Source organism: Salvelinus sp. IW2-2015, linkage group LG13 (genome assembly GCF_002910315.2).
Source record: "Salvelinus sp. IW2-2015 linkage group LG13, ASM291031v2, whole genome shotgun sequence".
Taxonomy (NCBI): domain Eukaryota; kingdom Metazoa; phylum Chordata; class Actinopteri; order Salmoniformes; family Salmonidae; genus Salvelinus; species Salvelinus sp. IW2-2015.
In genome coordinates, this window is record NC_036853.1 from 1883508 (window position 1) to 1893413 (window position 9906).

The 9906-nt window shown below is 41.3% G+C and overlaps 1 long non-coding RNA gene and 1 pseudogene across 1 annotated transcript; both read left to right on the forward strand.

Moving 5' to 3' along the window:
* Positions 1 to 154: 154 nt before the first annotated feature.
* Positions 155 to 1043, forward strand: LOC139028557 (cytolytic toxin-beta-like; annotated as a pseudogene).
* A 4503-nt stretch (positions 1044 to 5546) lies between these two features.
* Positions 5547 to 6438, forward strand: LOC139028508 (uncharacterized). Its single transcript, XR_011480716.1, has 2 exons — positions 5547 to 5980; positions 6012 to 6438. It is a non-coding gene; the product is annotated as an uncharacterized lncRNA (long non-coding RNA).
* Positions 6439 to 9906: the final 3468 nt, after the last annotated feature.

A 9906-nucleotide genomic window follows, 5' to 3' on the forward strand; every position in this document is an offset into this window, starting at 1 on the left:
GAGTAAGACTGTGTCTGAACTAAGAGAGAAAATAGAAGACTTCCTTAAAGGAGAATGGTCCAACATCCACTACAGGTGAGTTGAAAATAATAAGAACATTAACTTTTGACCATTGAAAGTTCCCTACTAGTATATACATGTGGAATATGGTATGATGATAACATGTTTGTGTGTCTGTAGTGAATATAGGGATGTTGTACTGCCTCCAGAGCCCAAGACCAGAGAACAGTTGTTACAATGTGAGTCTCTTTATTCTGAAGTAACTAACAGTCTCTTTTTACTGACACTCCTAACAATCCCTCTAGAAATATATAGCAATAGTAGATCTAATCAAAGACTGGGTATCTATCTGACTCTTCAATTTCTCTGATTTGATCTCTGCTGTGCTCTAATCAAAGACAGGGTAGATGCAGTATCTGACTTAACTTATTGTTCAAACTCCCCAATTGGTCTCTGCTCTGCTCTTCTCCCAGTTCCTGTCAGCTCACACTGGACCCAAAACACAGCGAACACTCACCTCTCTCTGTCTGAATGGAACAGAAAGGTGACACGTTCACGCCAAGCCCAACCATATCCTTGCCATCCAGACAGATTCACAAATGACTTGATGGTGCTGTGTAGAGAGGGTCTGTCTGGATGCTGTTACTGGGAGGTGGAGTGGAGTGGGCTTTGTGTTATTACAGCAGTCTCATATGAAGACATCAGCAGAAACACAGAGGTAATATATTTGGACACAGTAACAAGTCCTGGAGTTTTAAAGTGCTTTAGTGGTGGTTATTCTTTCAGACACAACAATGTTGAGACTAAAGTATCAGGCCCTCAGTCCTCCAGAGTAGGAGTGTACCTGGATCACAAGGCAGGTACTCTGTCTTCTACAGTGTCTCTGACACAATGACCCTCCTCCATAGAGTCCAGACCACATTCACTCAGCCCTCTATCATGGGTTTTGTCTCTCTGGTACTGCTGAGCTGGTTAAACTGTAGTAGGGTCCACATAGATACTAGTCATGCTGTGTAGTCTATAGCTGAGCTGGTTAAACTGTAGTAGGCCACATAGATACTAGTCATGCTGGTGTAGTCTATAGCTGAGCTGGTTAAACTGTAGTAGGGTCCACATAGATACTAGTCATGCTGGTGTAGTCTATAGCTGAGCTGGTTAAACTGTAGTAGGGTCCACATAGATACGATCATGCTGGTGTAGTCTATAGCTGAGCTGGTTAAACTGTAGTAGGGTCCACATAGATACTAGTCATGCTGGTGTAGTCTATAGCTGAGCTGGTTAAACTGTAGTAGGGTCCACATAGATACTAGTCATGTGGTGTAGTCTATAGCTGAGCTGGTTAAACTGTAGTAGGGTCCACATAGATACTAGTCATGCTGGTGTAGTCTATAGCTGAGCTGGTTAAACTGTAGTAGGTCCACATAGATTCTAGTCATGCTGGTGTAGTCTATAGCTGAGCTGGTTAAACTGTAGTGGGTCCACATAGAACTAGTCATGCTGGTGTAGTCTATAGCTGAGCTGGTTAAACTGTAGTAGGGTCCACATAGATACTAGTCATGCTGGTGTAGTCTATAGCTGAGCTGGTTAAACTGTAGTAGGGTCCACATAGATACTAGTCATGCTGGTGTAGTCTATAGCTGAGCTGGTTAAACTGTAGTAGTCCACATAGATACTAGTCATGCTGGTTGTAGTCTATAGCTGAGCTGGTTAAACTGTAGTAGGGTCCACATAGATACTAGTCATGCTGGTGTAGTCTATAGCTGAGCTGGTTAAACTGTAGTAGGGTCCACTAGATACTAGTCATGCTGGTGTAGTCTATAGCTGAGCTGGTAAACTGTAGTAGGGTCCACATAGATACTAGTCATGCTGGTGTAGTCTATAGCTGAGCTGGTTAAACTGTAGTAGGGTCACATAGATACTAGTCATGCTGGTGTAGTCTATAGCTGAGCTGGTAAACTGTAGTAGGGTCCACATAGATACTAGTCATGCTGGTGTAGTCTATAGCTGAGCTGGTTAAACTGTAGTAGGGTCCACATAGATACTAGTCATGCTGGTGTAGTCTATAGCTGAGCTGGTTAAACTGTAGTAGGGTCCACATAGATACTAGTCATGCTGGTGTAGTCTATAGCTGAGCTGGTTAAACTGTAGTAGGGTCCACATAGATACTAGTCATGCTGGTGTAGTCTATAGCTGAGCTGGTTAAACTGTAGTAGGGTCCACATAGATACTAGTCATGCTGGTGTAGTCTATAGCTGAGCTGGTTAAACTGTAGTAGGGTCCACATAGATACTAGTCATGCTGGTGTAGTCTATAGCTGAGCTGGTTAAACTGTAGTAGGGTCCACATAGATACTAGTCATGCTGGTGTAGTCTATAGCTGAGCTGGTTAAACTGTAGTAGGGCTCACATAGATACTAGTCATGCTGGTGTAGTCTATAGCTGAGCTGGTTAAACTGTAGTAGGGTCCACATAGATACTAGTCATGCTGGTGTAGTCTATAGCTGAGCTGGTTAAACTGTAGTAGGGTCCACATAGATACTAGTCATGCTGGTGTAGTCTATAGCTGAGCTGGTTAAACTGTAGTAGGGTCCACATAGATACTAGTCATGCTGGTGTAGTCTATAGCTGAGCTGGTTAAACTGTAGTTGGGTCCACATAGATACTAGTCATGCTGGTGTAGTCTATAGCTGAGCTGGTTAAACTGTAGTAGGGTCCACATAGATACTAGTCATGCTGTGTTAGTCTATAGCTGAGCTGGTTAAACTGTAGTAGGGTCCAATAATACTAGTCATGCTGGTGTAGTCTATAGCTGAGCTGGTTAAACTGTAGTAGGTCCACATAGATACTAGTCATGCTGGTGTAGTCTATAGCTGAGCTGGTTAAACTGTGTTAGGTCCACATAGATACTAGTCATGCTGTGTGTAGTCTATAGCTGAGGCTGGTTAAACTGTAGTAGGTCCACATAGATACTAGTCATGCTGGTGTAGTCTATAGCTGAGCTGGTTAAACTGTAGTAGGTCCACATAGATACTAGTCATGCTGGTTAGTCTATAGCTGAGCTGGTTAAACTGTAGTTGGGTCCACATAGATACTAGTCATGCTGGTGTAGTCTATAGCTGAGCTGGTTAAACTGTAGTAGGTCCACATAGATACTAGTCATGCTGGTGTAGTCTATAGCTGAGCTGGTTAAACTGTAGTAGGGTCCACATAGATACTAGTCATGCTGGTGTAGTCTATAGCTGAGCTGGTTAAACTAGTAGGGTCCACATAGACTAGTCATGCTGGTGTAGTCTATAGCTGAGCTGGTTAAACGTTAGTAGGGTCCACATAGATACTAGTCATGCTGGTGTAGTCTATAGCTGAGCTGGTTAAACTGTAGTAGGGTCCACATAGATACTAGTCATGCTGGTGTAGTCTATAGCTGAGCTGGTTAAACTGTAGTAGGGTCCACATAATACTAGTCAGCTGGTGTAGTCTATAGCTGAGCTGGTTAAACTGTAGTAGGGTCCACATAGATACTAGTCATGCTGGTGTAGTCTATAGCTGAGCTGGTTAAACTTGTAGGGTCCACATAGATACTAGTCATGCTGGTGTAGTCTATAGCTGAGCGTGTTAAACTGTAGTAGGGTCCACATAGATACTAGTCATGCTGGTGTAGTCTATAGCTGAGCTGGTTAAACTGTAGTATGGGTCCACATAGATACTAGTCATGCTGGTGTAGTCTATAGCTGAGCTGGTTAAACTGTAGTAGGGTCCACATAGATACTAGTCATGCTGGTGTAGTCTATAGCTGAGCTGGTTAAACTGTAGTAGGGTCCACATAGATACTAGTCATGCTGTGTAGTCTATAGCTGAGCTGGTTAAACTGTAGTAGGGTCCACATAGATACTAGTCATGCTGGTGTAGTCTATAGCTGAGCTGGTTAAACGTAGTAGGGTCCACATAGATACTAGTCATGCTGGTGTAGTCTATAGCTGAGCTGGTTAAACTGTAGTAGGGTCCACAAGATACTAGTCATGCTGTGTAGTCTATAGCTGAGCTGGTTAAACTGTAGTAGGGTCCACATAGATACTAGTCATGCTGGGTGTAGTCTATAGCTGAGCTGGTTAAACTGTAGTAGGTCCACATAGATACTAGTCATGCTGGTGTATCTATAGCTGAGCTGGTTAAACTGTAGTAGGGTCCACATAGATACTAGTCATGCTGGTGTAGTCTATAGCTGAGCTGGTTAAACTGTAGTAGGGTCCACATAGATACTAGTCATGCTGGTGTAGTCTATAGCTGAGCTGGTTAAACTGGTAGAGGGTCCACATAGATACTAGTCATGCTGTGTAGTCTATAGCTGAGCTTGGTTAAACTGTAGTAGGGTCCACATAGATACTAGTCATGCTGGTGTAGTCTATAGCTGAGCTGGTTAAACTGTAGTTGGGTCCACATAGATACTAGTCATGCTGGTGTAGTCTATAGCTGAGCTGGTTAAACTGTAGTAGGGTCCACATAGATACTAGTCATGCTGGTGTAGTCTATAGCTGAGCTGGTTAAACTGTAGTAGGTCCACATAGATACTAGTCATGCTGGTGTAGTCTATAGCTGAGCTGGTTAAACTGTAGTAGGGTCCACATAGATACTAGTCATGCTGGTGTAGTCTATAGCTGAGCTGGTTAAACTGTATGTAGGTCCACATAGATACTAGTCATGCTGGTGTAGTCTATAGCTGAGCTGGTTAAACTGTAGTAGTCCACATAGATACTAGTCATGCTGGTGTAGTCTATAGCTGAGCTGGTTAAACTGTAGTAGGGTCCACATAGATACTAGTCATGCTGGTGTAGTCTATAGCTGAGCTGGTTAAACTGTAGTAGGGTCCACATAGATACTAGTCATGCTGTGTAGTCTATAGCTGAGCTGGTTAAACTGTAGTAGGTCCACATAGATACTAGTCATGCGGTGTGTAGTCTATAGCTGAGCTGTTAAACTGTAGTAGGGTCCACATAGATACAGTCATGCGGTGTAGTCTATAGCTGAGCTGGTTAAACTGTAGTAGGTCCACATAGATACTAGTCATGCTGGTGTAGTCTATAGCTGAGCTGGTTAAACTGTAGTAGGGTCCACATAGATACTAGTCATGCTGTGTAGTCTATAGCTGAGCTGGTTAAACTGTAGTAGGGTCCACATAGATACTAGTCATGCTGGTGTAGTCTATAGCTGAGCTGGTTAAACTGTAGTAGGGTCCACATAGATACTAGTCATGCTGGTGTAGTCTATAGCTGAGCTGGTTAAACTGAGTAGGGTCCACATAGATACTAGTCATGCTGGTGTAGTCTATAGCTGAGCTGGTTAAACTGTAGTAGGGTCCACATAGATACTAGTCATGCTGGTGTAGTCTATAGCTGAGCTGGTTAAACTGTAGGGTCCACATAGTACTAGCATGCTGGTGTAGTCTATAGCTGAGCTGGTTAAACTGTAGTAGGGTCCCACAAGATACTAGTCATGCTTGTGTAGTCTATAGCTGAGCTGGTTAAACTGTAGTAGGGTCCACATAGATACTAGGTGTAGTCTATAGCTGAGCTGGTTAAACTGTAGTAGGGTCCACATAGATACTAGTCATGCTGGTGTAGTCTATAGCTGAGCTGGTTAAACTGTAGTAGGGTCCACATAGATACTAGTCATGCTGGTGGTGATGGTCCCCAGATATAATGCTTTGTTTTTCTTTACAGTTATTTTTTTCTGACTGATTTGATCTTCAGAGTTGATTTAAAATGTAATTTACTTATTTTTTATCAAATGCAATGATGTATGGTGTTGATGTATATTGGTTGGCATTCAGAACCATTGATATGTTTTCTCAATTGGTTCTCTGTCTCTATGTAATTTTCCTCAGTGGCATGGAACAGATAGTATTACTTACTAACTAACTAAGTAACTAACTAACTAAACTATATGGAAGAGGTAGTATCACTAACTAACTAAACGCTATGGAAGAGGTAGTATCACTAACTAAACTATATGGAACAGGTATTATCACTAACTAACTAAACTATATGGAACAGGTAGTATCACTTACTAACTAACTAAACTATATGGAACAGGTAGTATCACTTACTAACTAACTAAACTATATGGAACAGGTAGTATCACTAACTAAACTATATGGAACAGGTAGTATCACTAACTAAACTATATGGAACAGACATAGATTAATCCTAGTACTAGACTTAAAAGCTTTTTCAATGGAGATTCTCAATGGAGATGTCTGGGAAACCGACCTTAATAAAGTTGACATCTTTTATTCTCCCATACTGCTCAGTCAATTGGAGATTGATGGTCTTTTTAATCCACTATCCAGAGTCAGGAACAGATGAAGTTACGTCTGCTACTGTTCAGTGATTAAATATGATTTATGGTGATGGGAAATAAAAAATACAACACTAAACTTCATCTAGTAATAGTTTTCCTTTGTTATTTATTCCAATGTGTGTTTTTAACTTTTAAATGGATTGTGTTGAATCTGGCTTCTAGTGTGGATGATATAATAGAGCCAGGAGGAGAGGAAGAGAGAGTAGGAGAGAAGAACATAATATAGAAGACAGATGAGATAAAGATAGACTACTGACACTGTCCCAAAATGACACCCTGTTCCCTACATAGTGCACTAGGCTACTTCTGACCAGATCAAAAGTAGTGCACTACATAGGGAATAGGGTGTAGATTAGAATATTAGAATATGATACTGTAATGTTAGTGGTTTCCTCATTAGAATATTAGAATGTCACATTGTAATGTTAGCAGTTGACTCATTACAATATTAGAATATCATACTATAATGTTAGTGGTTGACTCATTAAAATATTATAATATCATACATTAGAATATCATACTGTAATGTTAGTGGTTGCCTCTTTAGAATGTTAGAATATCATAGTATAATGTTAGTGGTTGACTCATTACAATATTAGAATATCATACATTAGAATATCATACTGTAGCGTAAGTGGTTGCCTCAGAATATTAGAATATCATATTGTAATGTTTGTGATTGCCTCATTAGAAAATTAGAATATCATAGTGTAATGTTAGTGGTTGACTCATTAGAATATTAGAATTCATATTGTAATGTTAGTGGTTGACTCATTAGAATATCATATTGTAACGTTAGTGGTTGACTCATTAGAATATCATATTGTCATAATGTAATGTTCATTGACACAATGAATCAACTATTTCCAGTAATCTATGTACCAGTATTCCATTTAGATAAATAGATGACGCAACAATCTCCCATATCATATCCATGTAGACTAATAGACAGTACATAACACACTCCCACATCATATCTATGTAGACTAATAGACAGTACATAACACACTCCCACATCATATCCATGTAGACTAATAGACAGTACATAACACACTCCCAATGCATATCCATGTAGACTAATAGACAGTACATAACACACTCCCCACATCATATCTATTGTGGTAAACCGTGGGGTGTTGGTTGAGCGTGCAGAGATTGACACAAGAGACGGGGTAGACCTCCTGGGATACCACACCATGTAGACTAATAGACAGTACATAACACACTCCCACATCATATCCATGTAGACTAATAGACAGTACATAACACACTCCCATATCATATCCATTTAGACAGTACATAACACACTCCCACATCATATCCATGTAGACTAATAGACAGTACATAAACGCACTCCCACATCATATCCATGTAGACTAATAGACAGTATATAATACACTCCCACATCATATCCATGTCTCAATACTGTCTCCTGTCTCAATACTGTCACCTGTCTGAATACTGTCACCTGTCTCAATACTGTCATCTGTCTCAATAGTGTCACCTGTCTCAATAGTGTCACCTGTCTCAATACTGTCACCTGTCTCAATACTGTCACCTGTCTCAAAACTGTCACCTGTCTCAATACTGTCACCTGTCTCAGTACTGTCACTTGTCTCATCTGCACAGACTATATTGATACTTTGTTCAGGTCACCTCAAGGGGCCAAGGAAATTCTCAAATTTGTTTCACTGAAAATCTTGAACACAATATTTAAAGAACTAAAATGGCTTCCTCATCTCCTTTGCCTCATCTGCAATGACTATATTTATATCGATATATGAGATAATCTCATACTGTACCTGTAAGATATCCGCCAGAACACCAGAGTGTTTATGGTCATCAACATGTCCCGTGTGGCTCAGTTGGTAGAGCATGGCGCTTGCAACGCCAGGGTTGTGGGTTCATTCCCCACGGGGGGACCAGGATGAATATGTATGAACTTTCCAATTTGTAAGTCGCTCTGGATAAGAGCGTCTGCTAAATGACTTAAATGTAAATGTAAACATGGCTAAGAAGAAGAAAAAATGCTCCAGATTCCCTTCATGCAGTGTGTTTGGGTACCAGTTACCTGCAATTGGACAGGAGAACAGTGCTATAAGTGGCCATAGGACTGAATCACCATAATGCAGACAGACCCCCATCAACCATTCCAACATGAATGTATGTTCCTCTTCAGTTTCTATGGTTACGATGATGCATCTGTTAGTGAAGCCTTTACCTCCAGAGAGWAGGTAGACCAGCTGGATGATGAGGGCTCCCAGGAAACAGCCCCCTCCGTAGGACAGGGTGAGGAAGTGCAGGGAGATGCCTCTGATATGACTGGGTGTCAGGTGGAAGGAGATCACAGAGCCTGGAACAGACAAGAGAGGAAGGCTGGGAACAGAATCAATCATTAATTTGGTTCAAACGTCCCTTTAGTATCATTAAAGGTGAAGACTGTTATTTTATCAAATCAATTCTCTGTAATTATTATTACGTGATTAAACTAATCATGTAAATGTAATTAATAGAAGAATGATAGAAAGTGTAAGCAGAGGGAGCTGAAGACAGGAGGAGAAATGGAAGTGAATGAGGGTGAAGTATCAGAGGTGGTAGGTGTGGTGAAGTTCTCGGAGCCTGAAGCTTCCACTGAGGGTCAGGATAAAGATGAGTCTGTGACAGTAGGAGTGAAGTTTTTGAAAAAAGTGTACTCTTGCCATTGGCTGATCCATTTGTGGTTTTAGGGTGCGTGAGGAATGTGGAATCGGTGAGGGTAACCAGAAGTGGTCTTGTGATAATTGTTTGTGTTTCTGCTGGTCAGAGGGAGCAGGCACTCCGTGTTAAATTAATGGGGGCAAGAGATGTGAATTGTTTTTCTCTCAAGAAAAGGGTGCCATTAAATTGATTGATTGCTGCGGTACTGTTAGTGGTAAATGTGAAAGTTGACCAACTGAAGGAGAAGATTCCCTGTGTTTGTGATGCTCAAAGTTTGGTGCGACACAGACAAGGTGGCGTGAGTGTTGAAACAGAAGAGACGTTGTCTGTTCTTTTGAGTTTTGATGTTGAGTCTTTGCCCAATAAAGGGATGTTTGGATATATTCGTTATCCTGTACAAGCTTTTGTGCCCGAATACATTACGTTGTTACAGGTGTCAAGCTTATGGGCATATGGCAGCAGTGTGTAGGAGGGAGGTTCCTAGGTGTGAGAAGTGTGCAGAAGGGCATGACACAAAGGACTGTGTAGCATTGGGGAAGGTAGTGGTATGTGTTAATTGTAGGGGTGAACATGGGGCTGGGGATCAGAAATGTCTGGTGCGAAAGAGGCCAGTTGAGGTTTCCAAGATTAGAGCAGTGCAGATGTTGTCATGCTGAGGCAGTGAAGAAAGTAGAGGAAGATGGGTCAAGGGGTAGGGATCCTGAGAGGAGTGATATGAGTAGTAGAGTTGTACAAGCATTTATAGCAATGGTTACCAACTGTACTGCAGGGATGGAACGTAATTCGCTGAAAATGGAGGTTGCGGTGGCAGCTGCAGAGAGGTATTTGGGTGTGCGAGAGTTGGCGTCAGAAGAGT